Source organism: Sycon ciliatum, chromosome 6 (genome assembly GCF_964019385.1).
Source record: "Sycon ciliatum chromosome 6, ocSycCili1.1, whole genome shotgun sequence".
NCBI lineage: Eukaryota > Metazoa > Porifera > Calcarea > Leucosolenida > Sycettidae > Sycon > Sycon ciliatum.
Genome location: NC_088648.1, coordinates 11,094,604 through 11,107,726, shown reverse-complemented (window position 1 = coordinate 11,107,726; position 13,123 = coordinate 11,094,604). Strand labels below are relative to the sequence as shown.

Here is a 13,123-nt window from a genome sequence, read left to right as displayed (position 1 = left end):
GAAATGTGGCTCTTTTTCTTGGTTCACTTGTCTATGTCCAGCTGCACAACAAGACGAGGCTGGTCATTGTCATTTTCTGAGCTATGAACGGGCAGGAAGGTGAGAAAATGTCGGATTTTGACCATTTGTGCTGACCTTTGAATTTCAATGTACCTCTCTATAACATGATCCAGCTGTAATGTCAGTGGTCGCATTGATTTGATTTTTGGTTTGCTTGTAGGACGCTGGCACCCACATTTAGTGACCCCAAAAATTTGGCACTGCTGTGAATAGTTTAGTCGCAAAGTGAAGATTCACGGGTAAAAAGCCCCAAACTGTGAGATTGGTTATTTTTCAGCTTTCAGCAGCCCTGGGCAAGTTCTTTAGAGAAATGTGGCTCTTTTTCTTGGTTCACTTGTCTATGTCCAGCTGCACAACGAGATGAGGCTGGTCATTGTCATTTTCTGAGCTGTGAACGGGCAGGAAGGTGAGAAAATGTCGGATTTTGACCATTTGTGCTGACCTTTGAATTTCAATGTACCTTTCTATAACATGACCCAGCTGTAATGTCAGTGGTCGCATTGATTTGATTTTTGGTTTGCTTGTAGGGCGCTGGCATCCACATTCAGTGACCCAGAAAATGTGGCACTGCTGTGAATAGTTTAGTCGCAAAGTGAAGATTCACGGGTAAAAAGCCCCAAACTGTGAGATTGGTTATTTTTCAGCTTTCAGCCGCCCTGGGCAAGTTCTTTAGAGAAATGTGGCTCTTTTTCTTGGTTTACTTGTCTATGTCCACCTGCACAACAAGATGAGGCTGGTCATTGTCATTTTCTGAGCTGTGAACGGGCAGGAAGGTGAGAAAATGTCGGATTTTGACCATTTGTGCTGACCTTTGAATTTCAATGTACCTCTCTATAACATGACCCAGCTGTAATGTCAGTGGTCGCATTGATTTGATTTTTGGTTTGCTTGTAGGGCGCTGGCATCCACATTCAGTGACCCAGAAAATGTGGCACTGCTGTGAATAGTTTAGTCGCAAAGTGAAGATTCCCGGGTAAAAAGCCCCAAACTGTGAGATTGGTTATTTTTCAGCTTTCAGCAGCCCTGGGCAAGTTCTTTAGAGAAATGTGGCTCTTTTTCTATGTTCACTTGTCTATGTCCAGCTGCACAACAAGATGAGGCTGGTCATTGTCATTTTCTGAGCTGTGAACGGGCAGGAAGGTGAGAAAATGTCGGATTTTGACCATTTGTGCTGACCTTTGAATTTCAATGTACCTCTCTATAACATGACCCAGCTGTAATGGCAGTGGTCGCATAGATTTGATTTTTGGTTTGCTTCTAGGGCGCTGGCACCCACATTCAGTGACTCAAAAAATTTGGCACTGCTGTGAATAGTTTAGCCGCAAAGTGAAGATTCACGGGTAAAAAGCCCCAAAGTGTGAGATTGGTTATTTTTCAGCTTTCAGCAGCCCTGGGCAAGTTCTTTAGAGAAATGTGGCTCTTTTTCTTGGTGCACTTGTCTATGTCCAGCTGCACAACGAGATGAGGCTGGTCATTGTCATTTTCTGAGCTGTGAACGGGCAGGAAGGTGAGAAAATGTCGGATTTTGACCATTTGTGCTGACCTTTGAATTTCAATGTACCTCTCTATAACATGACCCAGCTGTAATGGCAGTTGCCGCATTGATTTGATTTTTGGTTTGCTTGTAGGGCGCTGGCACCCACATTCAGTGACCCAAAAATTTGGCACTGCTGTGAATAGTTTAGTCGCGAAGTGAAGATTCACGGGTAAAAAGCCCCAAACTGTGAGATTGGTTATTTTTCAGCTTTCAGCAGCCCTGGGCAAGTTCTTTAGAGAAATGTGGCTCTTTTTCTTGGTGCACTTGTCTATGTCCAGCTGCAGAACGAGATGAGGCTGGTCATTGTCATTTTCTGAGCTGTGAACGGGCAGGAAGGTGAGAAAATGTCGGATTTTGACCATTTGTGCTGACCTTTGAATTTCAATGTACCTCTCTATAACATGACCCAGCTGTAATGTCAGTTGTCGCATTGATTTGATTTTTGGTTTGCTTGTAGAGCGTTGGCACCCACATTCAGTGACCCAAAAATTTTGGCACTGCTGTGAATAGTTTAGTCGCAAAGTGAAGATTCACGGGTAAAAAGCCCCAAACTGTGAGATTGGTTATTTTTCAGCTTTCAGCAGCCCTGGGCAAGTTCTTTAGAGAAATGTGGCTCTTTTTCTTGGTGCACTTGTCTATGTCCAGCTGCACAACAAGATGAGGCTGGTCATTGTCATTTTCTGAGCTGTGAACGGGCAGGAAGGTGAGAAAATGTCGGATTTTGACCATTTGTGCTGACCTTTGAATTTCAATGTACCTCTCTATAACATGACCCAGCTGTAATGGCGGTGGTCGTATAGATTTGATTTTTGGTTTGCTTCTAGGGCGCTGGCACGCACATTCAGTGACCCAAAAAATTTGGCACTGCTGTGAATAGTTTAGCCGCAAAGTGAAGATTCACGGGTAAAAAGCCCCAAAGTGTGAGATTGGTTATTTTTCAGCTTTCAGCAGCCCTGGGCAAGTTCTTTAGAGAAATGTGGCTCTTTTTCTTGGTGCACTTGTCTATGTCCAGCTGGACAACAAGATGAGGCTGGTCATTGTCATTTTCTGAGCTGTGAACGGGCAGGAAGGTGAGAAAATGTCGGATTTTGACCATTTGTGCTGACCTTTGAATTTCAATGTACCTCTCTATAACATGACCCAGCTGTAATGTCAGTGGTAGCATTGATTTGATTTTTGGTTTGCTTGTAGGGCGCTGGCACCCACATTCAGTGACCCAAAACATTTGGCACTGCTGTGAATAGTTTAGTCGCAAAGTGAAGATTCACGGGTAAAAAGCCCCAAACTGTGAGATTGGTTATTTTTCAGCTTTCAGCAGCCCTGGGCAAGTTCTTTAGAGAAATGTGGCTCTTTTTCTTGGTGCACTTGTCTATGTCCAGCTGGACAACAAGATCAGGCTGGTCATTGTCATTTTCTGAGCTGTGAACGGGCAGGAAGGTGAGAAAATGTCGGATTTTGACCATTTGTGCTGACCTTTGAATTTCAATGTACCTCTCTATAACATGACCCAGCTGTAATGTCAGTGGTCGCATTGATTTGATTTTTGGTTTGCTTGTAGGGCGCTGGCATCCACATTCAGTGACCCAGAAAATGTGGCACTGCTGTGAATAGTTAAGTCGCAAAGTGAAGATTCACGGGTAAAAAGCCCCAAACTGTGAGATTGGTTATTTTTCAGCTTTCAGCAGCCCTGGGCAAGTTCTTTAGAGAAATGTGGCTCTTTTTCTTGGTGTACTTGTCTATGTCCAGCTGCACAACAAGATGAGGCTGGTCATTGTCATTTTCTGAGCTGTGAACGGGCAGGAAGGTGAGAAAATGTCGGATTTTGACCATTTGTGCTGACCTTTGAATTTCAATGTACCTCTCTATAACATGACCCAGCTGTAATGGCGGTGGTCGTATAGATTTGATTTTTGGTTTGCTTCTAGGGCGCTGGCACGCACATTCAGTGACCCAAAAAATTTGGCACTGCTGTGAATAGTTTAGCCGCAAAGTGAAGATTCACGGGTAAAAAGCCCCAAAGTGTGAGATTGGTTATTTTTCAGCTTTCAGCAGCCCTGGGCAAGTTCTTTAGAGAAATGTGGCTCTTTTTCTTGGTGCACTTGTCTATGTCCAGCTGGACAACAAGATGAGGCTGGTCATTGTCATTTTCTGAGCTGTGAACGGGCAGGAAGGTGAGAAAATGTCGGATTTTGACAATTTGTGCTGACCTTTGAATTTCAATGTACCTCTCTATAACATGACCCAGCTGTAATGTCAGTGGTAGCATTGATTTGATTTTTGGTTTGCTTGTAGGGCGCTGGCACCCACATTCAGTGACCCAAAACATTTGGCACTGCTGTGAATAGTTTAGTCGCAAAGTGAAGATTCACGGGTAAAAAGCCCCAAACTGTGAGATTGGTTATTTTTCAGCTTTCAGCAGCCCTGGGCAAGTTCTTTAGAGAAATGTGGCTCTTTTTCTTGGTGCACCTGTCTATGTCCAGCTGCACAACAAGATGAGGCTGGTCATTGTCATTTTCTGAGCTGTGAACGGGCAGGAAGGTGAGAAAATGTCGGATTTTGACCATTTGTGCTGACCTTTGAATTTCAATGTACCTCTCTATAACATGACCCAGCTGTAATGTCAGTGGTCGCATTGATTTGATTTTTGGTTTGCTTGTAGGGCGCTGGCATCCACATTCAGTGACCCAGAAAATGTGGCACTGCTGTGAATAGTTAAGTCGCAAAGTGAAGATTCACGGGTAAAAAGCCCCAAACTGTGAGATTGGTTATTTTTCAGCTTTCAGCAGCCCTGGGCAAGTTCTTTAGAGAAATGTGGCTCTTTTTCTTGGTGTACTTGTCTATGTCCAGCTGCACAACAAGATGAGGCTGGTCATTGTCATTTTCTGAGCTGTGAACGGGCAGGAAGGTGAGAAAATGTCGGATTTTGACCATTTGTGCTGACCTTTGAATTTCAATGTACCTCTCTATAACATGACCCAGCTGTAATGTCAGTGGTAGCATTGATTTGATTTTTGGTTTGCTTGTAGGGCGCTGGCACCCACATTCAGTGACCCAAAACATTTGGCACTGCTGTGAATAGTTTAGTCGCAAAGTGAAGATTCACGGGTAAAAAGCCCCAAACTGTGAGATTGGTTATTTTTCAGCTTTCAGCTGCCCTGGGCAAGTTCTTTAGAGAAATGTGGCTCTTTTTCTTGGTGCACCTGTCTATGTCCAGCTGCACAACAAGATGAGGCTGGTCATTGTCATTTTCTGAGCTGTGAACGGGCAGGAAGGTGAGAAAATGTCGGATTTTGACCATTTGTGCTGACCTTTGAATTTCAATGTACCTCTCTATAACATGACCCAGCTGTAATGTCAGTACCCGCATTGATTTGATTTTTGGTTTGCTTGTAGGGCGCTGGCATCCACATTCAGTGACCCAGAAAATGTGGCACTGCTGTGAATAGTTTAGTCGCAAAGTGAAGATTCCCGGGTAAAAAGCCCCAAACTGTGAGATTGGTTATTTTTCAGCTTTCAGCAGCCCTGGGCAAGTTCTTTAGAGAAATGTGGCTCTTTTTCTTGGTGCACTTGTCTATGTCCAGCTGCACAACAAGATGAGGCTGGTCATTGTCATTTTCTGAGCTGTGAACGGGCAGGAAGGTGAGAAAATGTCGGATTTTGACCATTTGTGCTGACCTTTGAATTTCAATGTACCTCTCTATAACATGACCCAGCTGTAATGTCTGTGGTAGCATTGATTTGATTTTTGGTTTGCTTGTAGGGCGCTGGCACCCACATTCAGTGACCCAAAACATTTGGCACTGCTGTGAATAGTTTAGTCGCAAAGTGAAGATTCACGGGTAAAAAGCCCCAAACTGTGAGATTGGTTATTTTTCAGCTTTCAGCTGCCCTGGGCAAGTTCTTTAGAGAAATGTGGCTCTTTTTCTTGGTGCACCTGTCTATGTCCAGCTGCACAACAAGATTAGGCTGGTCATTGTCATTTTCTGAGCTGTGAACGGGCAGGAAGGTGAGAAAATGTCGGATTTTGACCATTTGTGCTGACCTTTGAATTTCAATGTACCTCTCTATAACATGACCCAGCTGTAATGTCAGTGGTCGCATTGATTTGATTTTTGGTTTGCTTGTAGGGCGCTGGCATCCACATTCAGTGACCCAGAAAATGTGGCACTGCTGTGAATAGTTAAGTCGCAAAGTGAAGATTCACGGGTAAAAAGCCCCAAACTGTGAGATTGGTTATTTTTCAGCTTTCAGCAGCCCTGGGCAAGTTCTTTAGAGAAATGTGGCTCTTTTTCTTGGTGTACTTGTCTATGTCCAGCTGCACAACAAGATGAGGCTGGTCATTGTCATTTTCTGAGCTGTGAACGGGCAGGAAGGTGAGAAAATGTCGGATTTTGACCATTTGTGCTGACCTTTGAATTTCAATGTACCTCTCTATAACATGACCCAGCTGTAATGGCAGTGGTCGCATAGATTTGATTTTTGGTTTGCTTCTAGGGCGCTGGCATTCACATTCAGTGACCCAAAAAATTTGGCACTGCTGTGAATAGTTTAGCCGCAAAGTGAAGATTCACGGGTAAAAAGCCCCAAAGTGTGAGATTGGTTATTTTTCAGCTTTCAGCAGCCCTGGGCAAGTTCTTTAGAGAAATGTGGCTCTTTTTCTTGGTGCACTTGTCTATGTTCAGCTGCACAACGGGATGAGGCTGGTCATTGTCATTTTCTGAGCTGTGAACGGGCAGGAAGGTGAGAAAATGTCGGATTTTGACCATTTGTGCTGACCTTTGAATTTCAATGTACCTCTCTATAACATGACCCAGCTGTAATGTCAGTGGTCGCATTGTTTTGATTTTTGGTTTGCTTGTAGCGCGCTGGCATCCACATTCAGTGACCCAGAACATGTGGCACTGCTGTGAATAGTTTAGTCGCAAAGTGAAGATTCACGGGTAAAAAGCCCCAAACTGTGAGATTGGTTATTTTTCAGCTTTCAGCAGCCCTGGGCAAGTTCTTTAGAGAAATGTGGCTCTTTTTCTTGGTTCACTTGTCTATGTCCAGCTGCACAACGAGATGAGGCTGGTCATTGTCATTTTCTGAGCTGTGAACGGGCAGGAAGGTGAGAAAATGTCGGATTTTGACCATTTGTGCTGACCTTTGAATTTCAATGTACCTCTCTATAACATGACCCAGCTGTAATGTCAGTGATCGCATTGATTTGATTTTTGGTTTGCTTGTAGGGCGCTGGCACGCACATTCAGTGACCCAAAAAATTTGGCACTGCTGTGAATATTTTAGTCGCAAAGTGAAGATTCACGGGTAAAAAGCCCCAAACTGTGAGATTGGTTATTTTTCAGCTTTCAGCAGCCCTGGGCAAGTTCTTTAGAGAAATGTGGCTCTTTTTCTTGGTGCACTTGTCTATGTCCAGCTTCACAATGAGATGAGGCTGGTCATTGTCATTTTCTGAGCTGTGAACGGGCAGGAAGGTGAGAAAATGTCGGATTTTGACCATTTGTGCTGACCTTTGAATTTCAATGTACCTCTCTATAACATGACCCAGCTGTAATGTCAGTGGTCGCATTGATTTGATTTTTGGTTTGCTTGTAGCGCGCTGGCATCCACATTCAGTGACCCAGAAAATGTGGCACTGCTGTGAATAGTTTAGTCGCAAAGTGAAGATTCACGGGTAAAAAGCCCCAAACTGTGAGATTGGTTATTTTTCAGCTTTCAGCAGCCCTGGGCAAGTTCTTTAGAGAAATGTGGCTCTTTTTCTTGGTTCACTTGTCTATGTCCAGCTGCACAACGAGATGAGGCTGGTCATTATAATTTTCTGAGCTGTGAACGGGCAGGAAGGTGAGAAAATGTCGGATTTTGACCATTTGTGCTGACCTTTGAATTTCAATGTACCTCTCTATAACATGACCCAGCTGTAATGTCAGTTGTCGCATTGATTTGATTTTTGGTTTGCTTGTAGGGCACTGGCATCCACATTCAGTGACCCAGAAAATGTGGCACTGCTGTGAATAGTTTAGTCGCAAAGTGAAGATTCACGGGTAAAAAGCCCCAAACTGTGAGATTGGTTATTTTTCAGCTTTCAGCAGCCCTGGGCAAGTTCTTTAGAGAAATGTGGCTCTTTTTCTATGTTCACTTGTCTATGTCCAGCTGCACAACAAGATGAGGCTGGTCATTGTCATTTTCTGAGCTGTAAACGGGCAGGAAGGTGAGAAAATGTCGGATTTTGACCATTTGTGCTGACCTTTGAATTTCAATGTACCTCTCTATAACATGACCCAGCTGTAATGTCAGTTGTCGCATTGATTTGATTTTTGGTTTGCTTGTAGGGCGCTGGCACCCACATTCAGTGACCCAAAAAATTTGGCACTGCTGTAAATAGTTTAGTCGCAAAGTGAAGATTCACGGGTAAAAAGCCCCAAACTGTGAGATTGGTTATTTTTCAGCTTTCAGCAGCCCTGGGCAAGTTCTTTAGAGAAATGTGGCTCTTTTTCTTGGTGCACTTGTCTATGTCCAGCTGCAGAACGAGATGAGGCTGGTCATTGTCATTTTCTGAGCTGTGAACGGGCAGGAAGGTGAGAAAATGTCGGATTTTGACCATTTGTGCTGACCTTTGAATTTCAATGTACCTCTCTATAACATGACCCAGCTGTAATGGCAGTGGTCGCATAGATTTGATTTTTGGTTTGCTTCTAGGGCGCTGGCATTCACATTCAGTGACCCCAAAAATTTGGCACTGCTGTGAATAGTTTAGCCGCAAAGTGAAGATTCACGGGTAAAAAGCCCCAAAGTGTGAGATTGGTTATTTTTCAGCTTTCAGCAGCCCTGGGCAAGTTCTTTAGAGAAATGTGGCTCTTTTTCTTGGTGCACTTGTCTATGTTCAGCTGCACAACGGGATGAGGCTGGTCATTGTCATTTTCTGGGCTGTGAACGGGCAGGAAGGTGAGAAAATGTCGGATTTTGACCATTTGTGCTGACCTTTGAATTTCAATGTACCTCTCTATAACATGACCCAGCTGTAATGTCAGTGGTCGCATTGTTTTGATTTTTGGTTTGCTTGTAGCGCGCTGGCATCCACATTCAATGACCCAGAACATGTGGCACTGCTGTGAATAGTTTAGTCGCAAAGTGAAGATTCACGGGTAAAAAGCCCCAAACTGTGAGATTGGTTATTTTTCAGCTTTCAGCAGCCCTGGGCAAGTTCTTTAGAGAAATGTGGCTCTTTTTCTTGGTTCACTTGTCTATGTCCAGCTGCACAACGAGATGAGGCTGGTCATTGTCATTTTCTGAGCTGTGAACGGGCAGGAAGGTGAGAAAATGTCGGATTTTGACCATTTGTGCTGACCTTTGAATTTCAATGTACCTCTCTATAACATGACCCAGCTGTAATGTCAGTGATCGCATTGATTTGATTTTTGGTTTGCTTGTAGGGCGCTGGCACGCACATTCAGTGACCCAAAAAATTTGGCACTGCTGTGAATATTTTAGTCGCAAAGTGAAGATTCACGGGTAAAAAGCCCCAAACTGTGAGATTGGTTATTTTTCAGCTTTCAGCAGCCCTGGGCAAGTTCTTTAGAGAAATGTGGCTCTTTTTCTTGGTGCACTTTTCCAATTCCAGCTGCACAATGAGATGAGGCTGGTCATTGTCATTTTCTGAGCTGTGAACGGGCAGGAAGGTGAGAAAATGTCGGATTTTGACCATTTGTGCTGACCTTTGAATTTCAATGTACCTCTCTATAACATGACCCAGCTGTAATGTCAGTGGTCGCATTGATTTGATTTTTGGTTTGCTTGTAGCGCGCTGGCATCCACATTCAGTGACCCAGAAAATGTGGCACTGCTGTGAATAGTTTAGTCGCAAAGTGAAGATTCACAGGTAAAAAGCCCCAAACTGTGGGATTGGTTATTTTTCAGCTTTCAGCAGCCCTGGGCAAGTTCTTTAGAGAAATGTGGCTCTTTTTCTTGGTTCACTTGTCTATGTCCAGCTGCACAACGAGATGAGGCTGGTCATTGTAATTTTCTGAGCTGTGAACGGGCAGGAAGGTGAGAAAATGTCGGATTTTGACCATTTGTGCTGACCTTTGAATTTCAATGTACCTCTCTATAACATGACCCAGCTGTAATGTCAGTGGTCGCATTGATTTGATTTTTGGTTTGCTTGTAGGGCGCTGGCATCCACATTCAGTGACCCAGAAAATGTGGCACTGCTGTGAATAGTTTAGTCGCAAAGTGAAGATTCCCGGGTAAAAAGCCCCAAACTGTGAGATTGGTTATTTTTCAGCTTTCAGCAGCCCTGGGCAAGTTCTTTAGAGAAATGTGGCTCTTTTTCTATGTTCACTTGTCTATGTCCAGCTGCACAACAAGATGAGGCTGGTCATTGTCATTTTCTGAGCTGTGAACGGGCAGGAAGGTGAGAAAATGTCGGATTTTGACCATTTGTGCTGACCTTTGAATTTCAATGTACCTCTCTATAACATGACCCAGCTGTAATGTCAGTTGTCGCATTGATTTGATTTTTGGTTTGCTTCTAGGGCGCTGGCACCCACATTCAGTGACCCAAAAAATTTGGCACTGCTGTGAATAGTTTAGTCGCAAAGTGAAGATTCACGGGTAAAAAGCCCCAAACTGTGAGATTGGTTATTTTTCAGCTTTCAGCAGCCCTGGGCAAGTTCTTTAGAGAAATGTGGCTCTTTTTCTTGGTGCACTTGTCTATGTCCAGCTGCACAACGAGATGAAGCTGGTCATTGTCATTTTCTGAGCTGTGAACGGGCAGGAAGGTGAGAAAATGTCGGATTTTGACCATTTGTGCTGACCTTTGAATTTCAATGTACCTCTCTATAACATGACCCAGCTGTAATGTCAGTGGTCGCATTGATTTGATTTTTGGTTTGCTTGTAGCGCGCTGGCATCCACATTCAGTGACCCAGAACATGTGGCACTGCTGTGAATAGTTTAGTCGCAAAGTGAAGATTCACGGGTAAAAAGCCCCAAACTGTGAGATTGGTTATTTTTCAGCTTTCAGCAGCCCTGGGCAAGTTCTTTAGAGAAATGTGGCTCTTTTTCTTGGTTCACTTGTCTATGTCCAGCTGCACAACGAGATGAGGCTGGTCATTGTAATTTTCTGAGCTGTGAACGGGCAGGAAGGTGAGAAAATGTCGGATTTTGACCATTTGTGCTGACCTTTGAATTTCAATGTACCTCTCTATAACATGACCCAGCTGTAATGTCAGTGGTCGCATTGATTTGATTTTTGGTTTGCTTGTAGGGCGCTGGCATCCACATTCAGTGACCCAGAAAATGTGGCACTGCTGTGAATAGTTTAGTCGCAAAGTGAAGATTCACGGGTAAAAAGCCCCAAACTGTGAGATTGGTTATTTTTCAGCTTTCAGCAGCCCTGGGCAAGTTCTTTAGAGAAATGTGGCTCTTTTTCTATGTTCACTTGTCTATGTCCAGCTGCACAACAAGATGAGGCTGGTCATTGTCATTTTCTGAGCTGTGAACGGGCAGGAAGGTGAGAAAATGTCGGATTTTGACCATTTGTGCTGACCTTTGAATTTCAATGTACCTCTCTATAACATGACCCAGCTGTAATGTCAGTTGTCGCATTGATTTGATTTTTGGTTTGCTTCTAGGGCGCTGGCACCCACATTCAGTGACCCAAAAAATTTGGCACTGCTGTGAATAGTTTAGTCGCAAAGTGAAGATTCACGGGTAAAAAGCCCCAAACTGTGAGATTGGTTATTTTTCAGCTTTCAGCAGCCCTGGGCAAGTTCTTTAGAGAAATGTGGCTCTTTTTCTTGGTGCACTTGTCTATGTCCAGCTGCACAACGAGATGAAGCTGGTCATTGTCATTTTCTGAGCTGTGAACGGGCAGGAAGGTGAGAAAATGTCGGATTTTGACCATTTGTGCTGACCTTTGAATTTCAATGTACCTCTCTATAACATGACCCAGCTGTAATGTCAGTGGTCGCATTGATTTGATTTTTGGTTTGCTTGTAGCGCGCTGGCATCCACATTCAGTGACCCAGAACATGTGGCACTGCTGTGAATAGTTTAGTCGCAAAGTGAAGATTCACGGGTAAAAAGCCCCAAACTGTGAGATTGGTTATTTTTCAGCTTTCAGCAGCCCTGGGCAAGTTCTTTAGAGAAATGTGGCTCTTTTTCTTGGTTCACTTGTCTATGTCCAGCTGCACAACGAGATGAGGCTGGTCATTGTAATTTTCTGAGCTGTGAACGGGCAGGAAGGTGAGAAAATGTCGGATTTTGACCATTTGTGCTGACCTTTGAATTTCAATGTACCTCTCTATAACATGACCCAGCTGTAATGTCAGTGGTCGCATTGATTTGATTTTTGGTTTGCTTGTAGGGCGCTGGCATCCACATTCAGTGACCCAGAAAATGTGGCACTGCTGTGAATAGTTTAGTCGCAAAGTGAAGATTCACGGGTAAAAAGCCCCAAACTGTGAGATTGGTTATTTTTCAGCTTTCAGCAGCCCTGGGCAAGTTCTTTAGAGAAATGTGGCTCTTTTTCTATGTTCACTTGTCTATGTCCAGCTGCACAACAAGATGAGGCTGGTCATTGTCATTTTCTGAGCTGTGAACGGGCAGGAAGGTGAGAAAATGTCGGATTTTGACCATTTGTGCTGACCTTTGAATTTCAATGTACCTCTCTATAACATGACCCAGCTGTAATGTCAGTTGTCGCATTGATTTGATTTTTGGTTTGCTTCTAGGGCGCTGGCACCCACATTCAGTGACCCAAAAAATTTGGCACTGCTGTGAATAGTTTAGTCGCAAAGTGAAGATTCACGGGTAAAAAGCCCCAAACTGTGAGATTGGTTATTTTTCAGCTTTCAGCAGCCCTGGGCAAGTTCTTTAGAGAAATGTGGCTCTTTTTCTTGGTGCACTTGTCTATGTCCAGCTGCACAACGAGATGAAGCTGGTCATTGTCATTTTCTGAGCTGTGAACGGGCAGGAAGGTGAGAAAATGTCGGATTTTGACCATTTGTGCTGACCTTTGAATTTCAATGTACCTCTCTATAACATGACCCAGCTGTAATGTCAGTGGTCGCATTGATTTGATTTTTGGTTTGCTTGTAGCGCGCTGGCATCCACATTCAGTGACCCAGAACATGTGGCACTGCTGTGAATAGTTTAGTCGCAAAGTGAAGATTCACGGGTAAAAAGCCCCAAACTGTGAGATTGGTTATTTTTCAGCTTTCAGCAGCCCTGGGCAAGTTCTTTAGAGAAATGTGGCTCTTTTTCTTGGTTCACTTGTCTGTGTCCAGCTGCACAACGAGATGAGGCTGGTCATTGTCATTTTCTGAGCTGTGAACGGGCAGCAAGGTGAGAAAATGTCGGATTTTGACCATTTGTGCTGACCTTTGAATTTCAATGTACCTCTCTATAACATGACCCAGCTGTAATGTCAGTGGTCGCATTGATTTGATTTTTGGTTTACTTGTAGGGCGCTGGCATCCACATTCAGTGACCCAGAAAATGTGGCACTGCTGTGAATAGTTTAGT

General features: G+C 43.9%; 2 long non-coding RNA genes across 3 annotated transcripts in view; both read left to right on the top strand.

Moving 5' to 3' along the window:
- LOC135818835 (uncharacterized) overlaps positions 1-13,123 on the top strand; it is a 191,941-nt gene that overhangs the window by 26,267 nt on the left and 152,551 nt on the right. The gene's annotated exons all lie outside the window — the stretch shown is intronic.
- On the top strand, positions 40-8,519 carry LOC135818901 (uncharacterized). 2 transcript variants are annotated; one of them, XR_010553811.1, is made up of 3 exons: positions 40-99; positions 6,280-6,337; positions 8,482-8,519. It is a non-coding gene; the product is annotated as an uncharacterized LOC135818901 (long non-coding RNA). The 2 variants fall into 2 exon arrangements; XR_010553810.1 differs by lacking the exon at positions 8,482-8,519 and adding an exon at positions 6,647-6,814.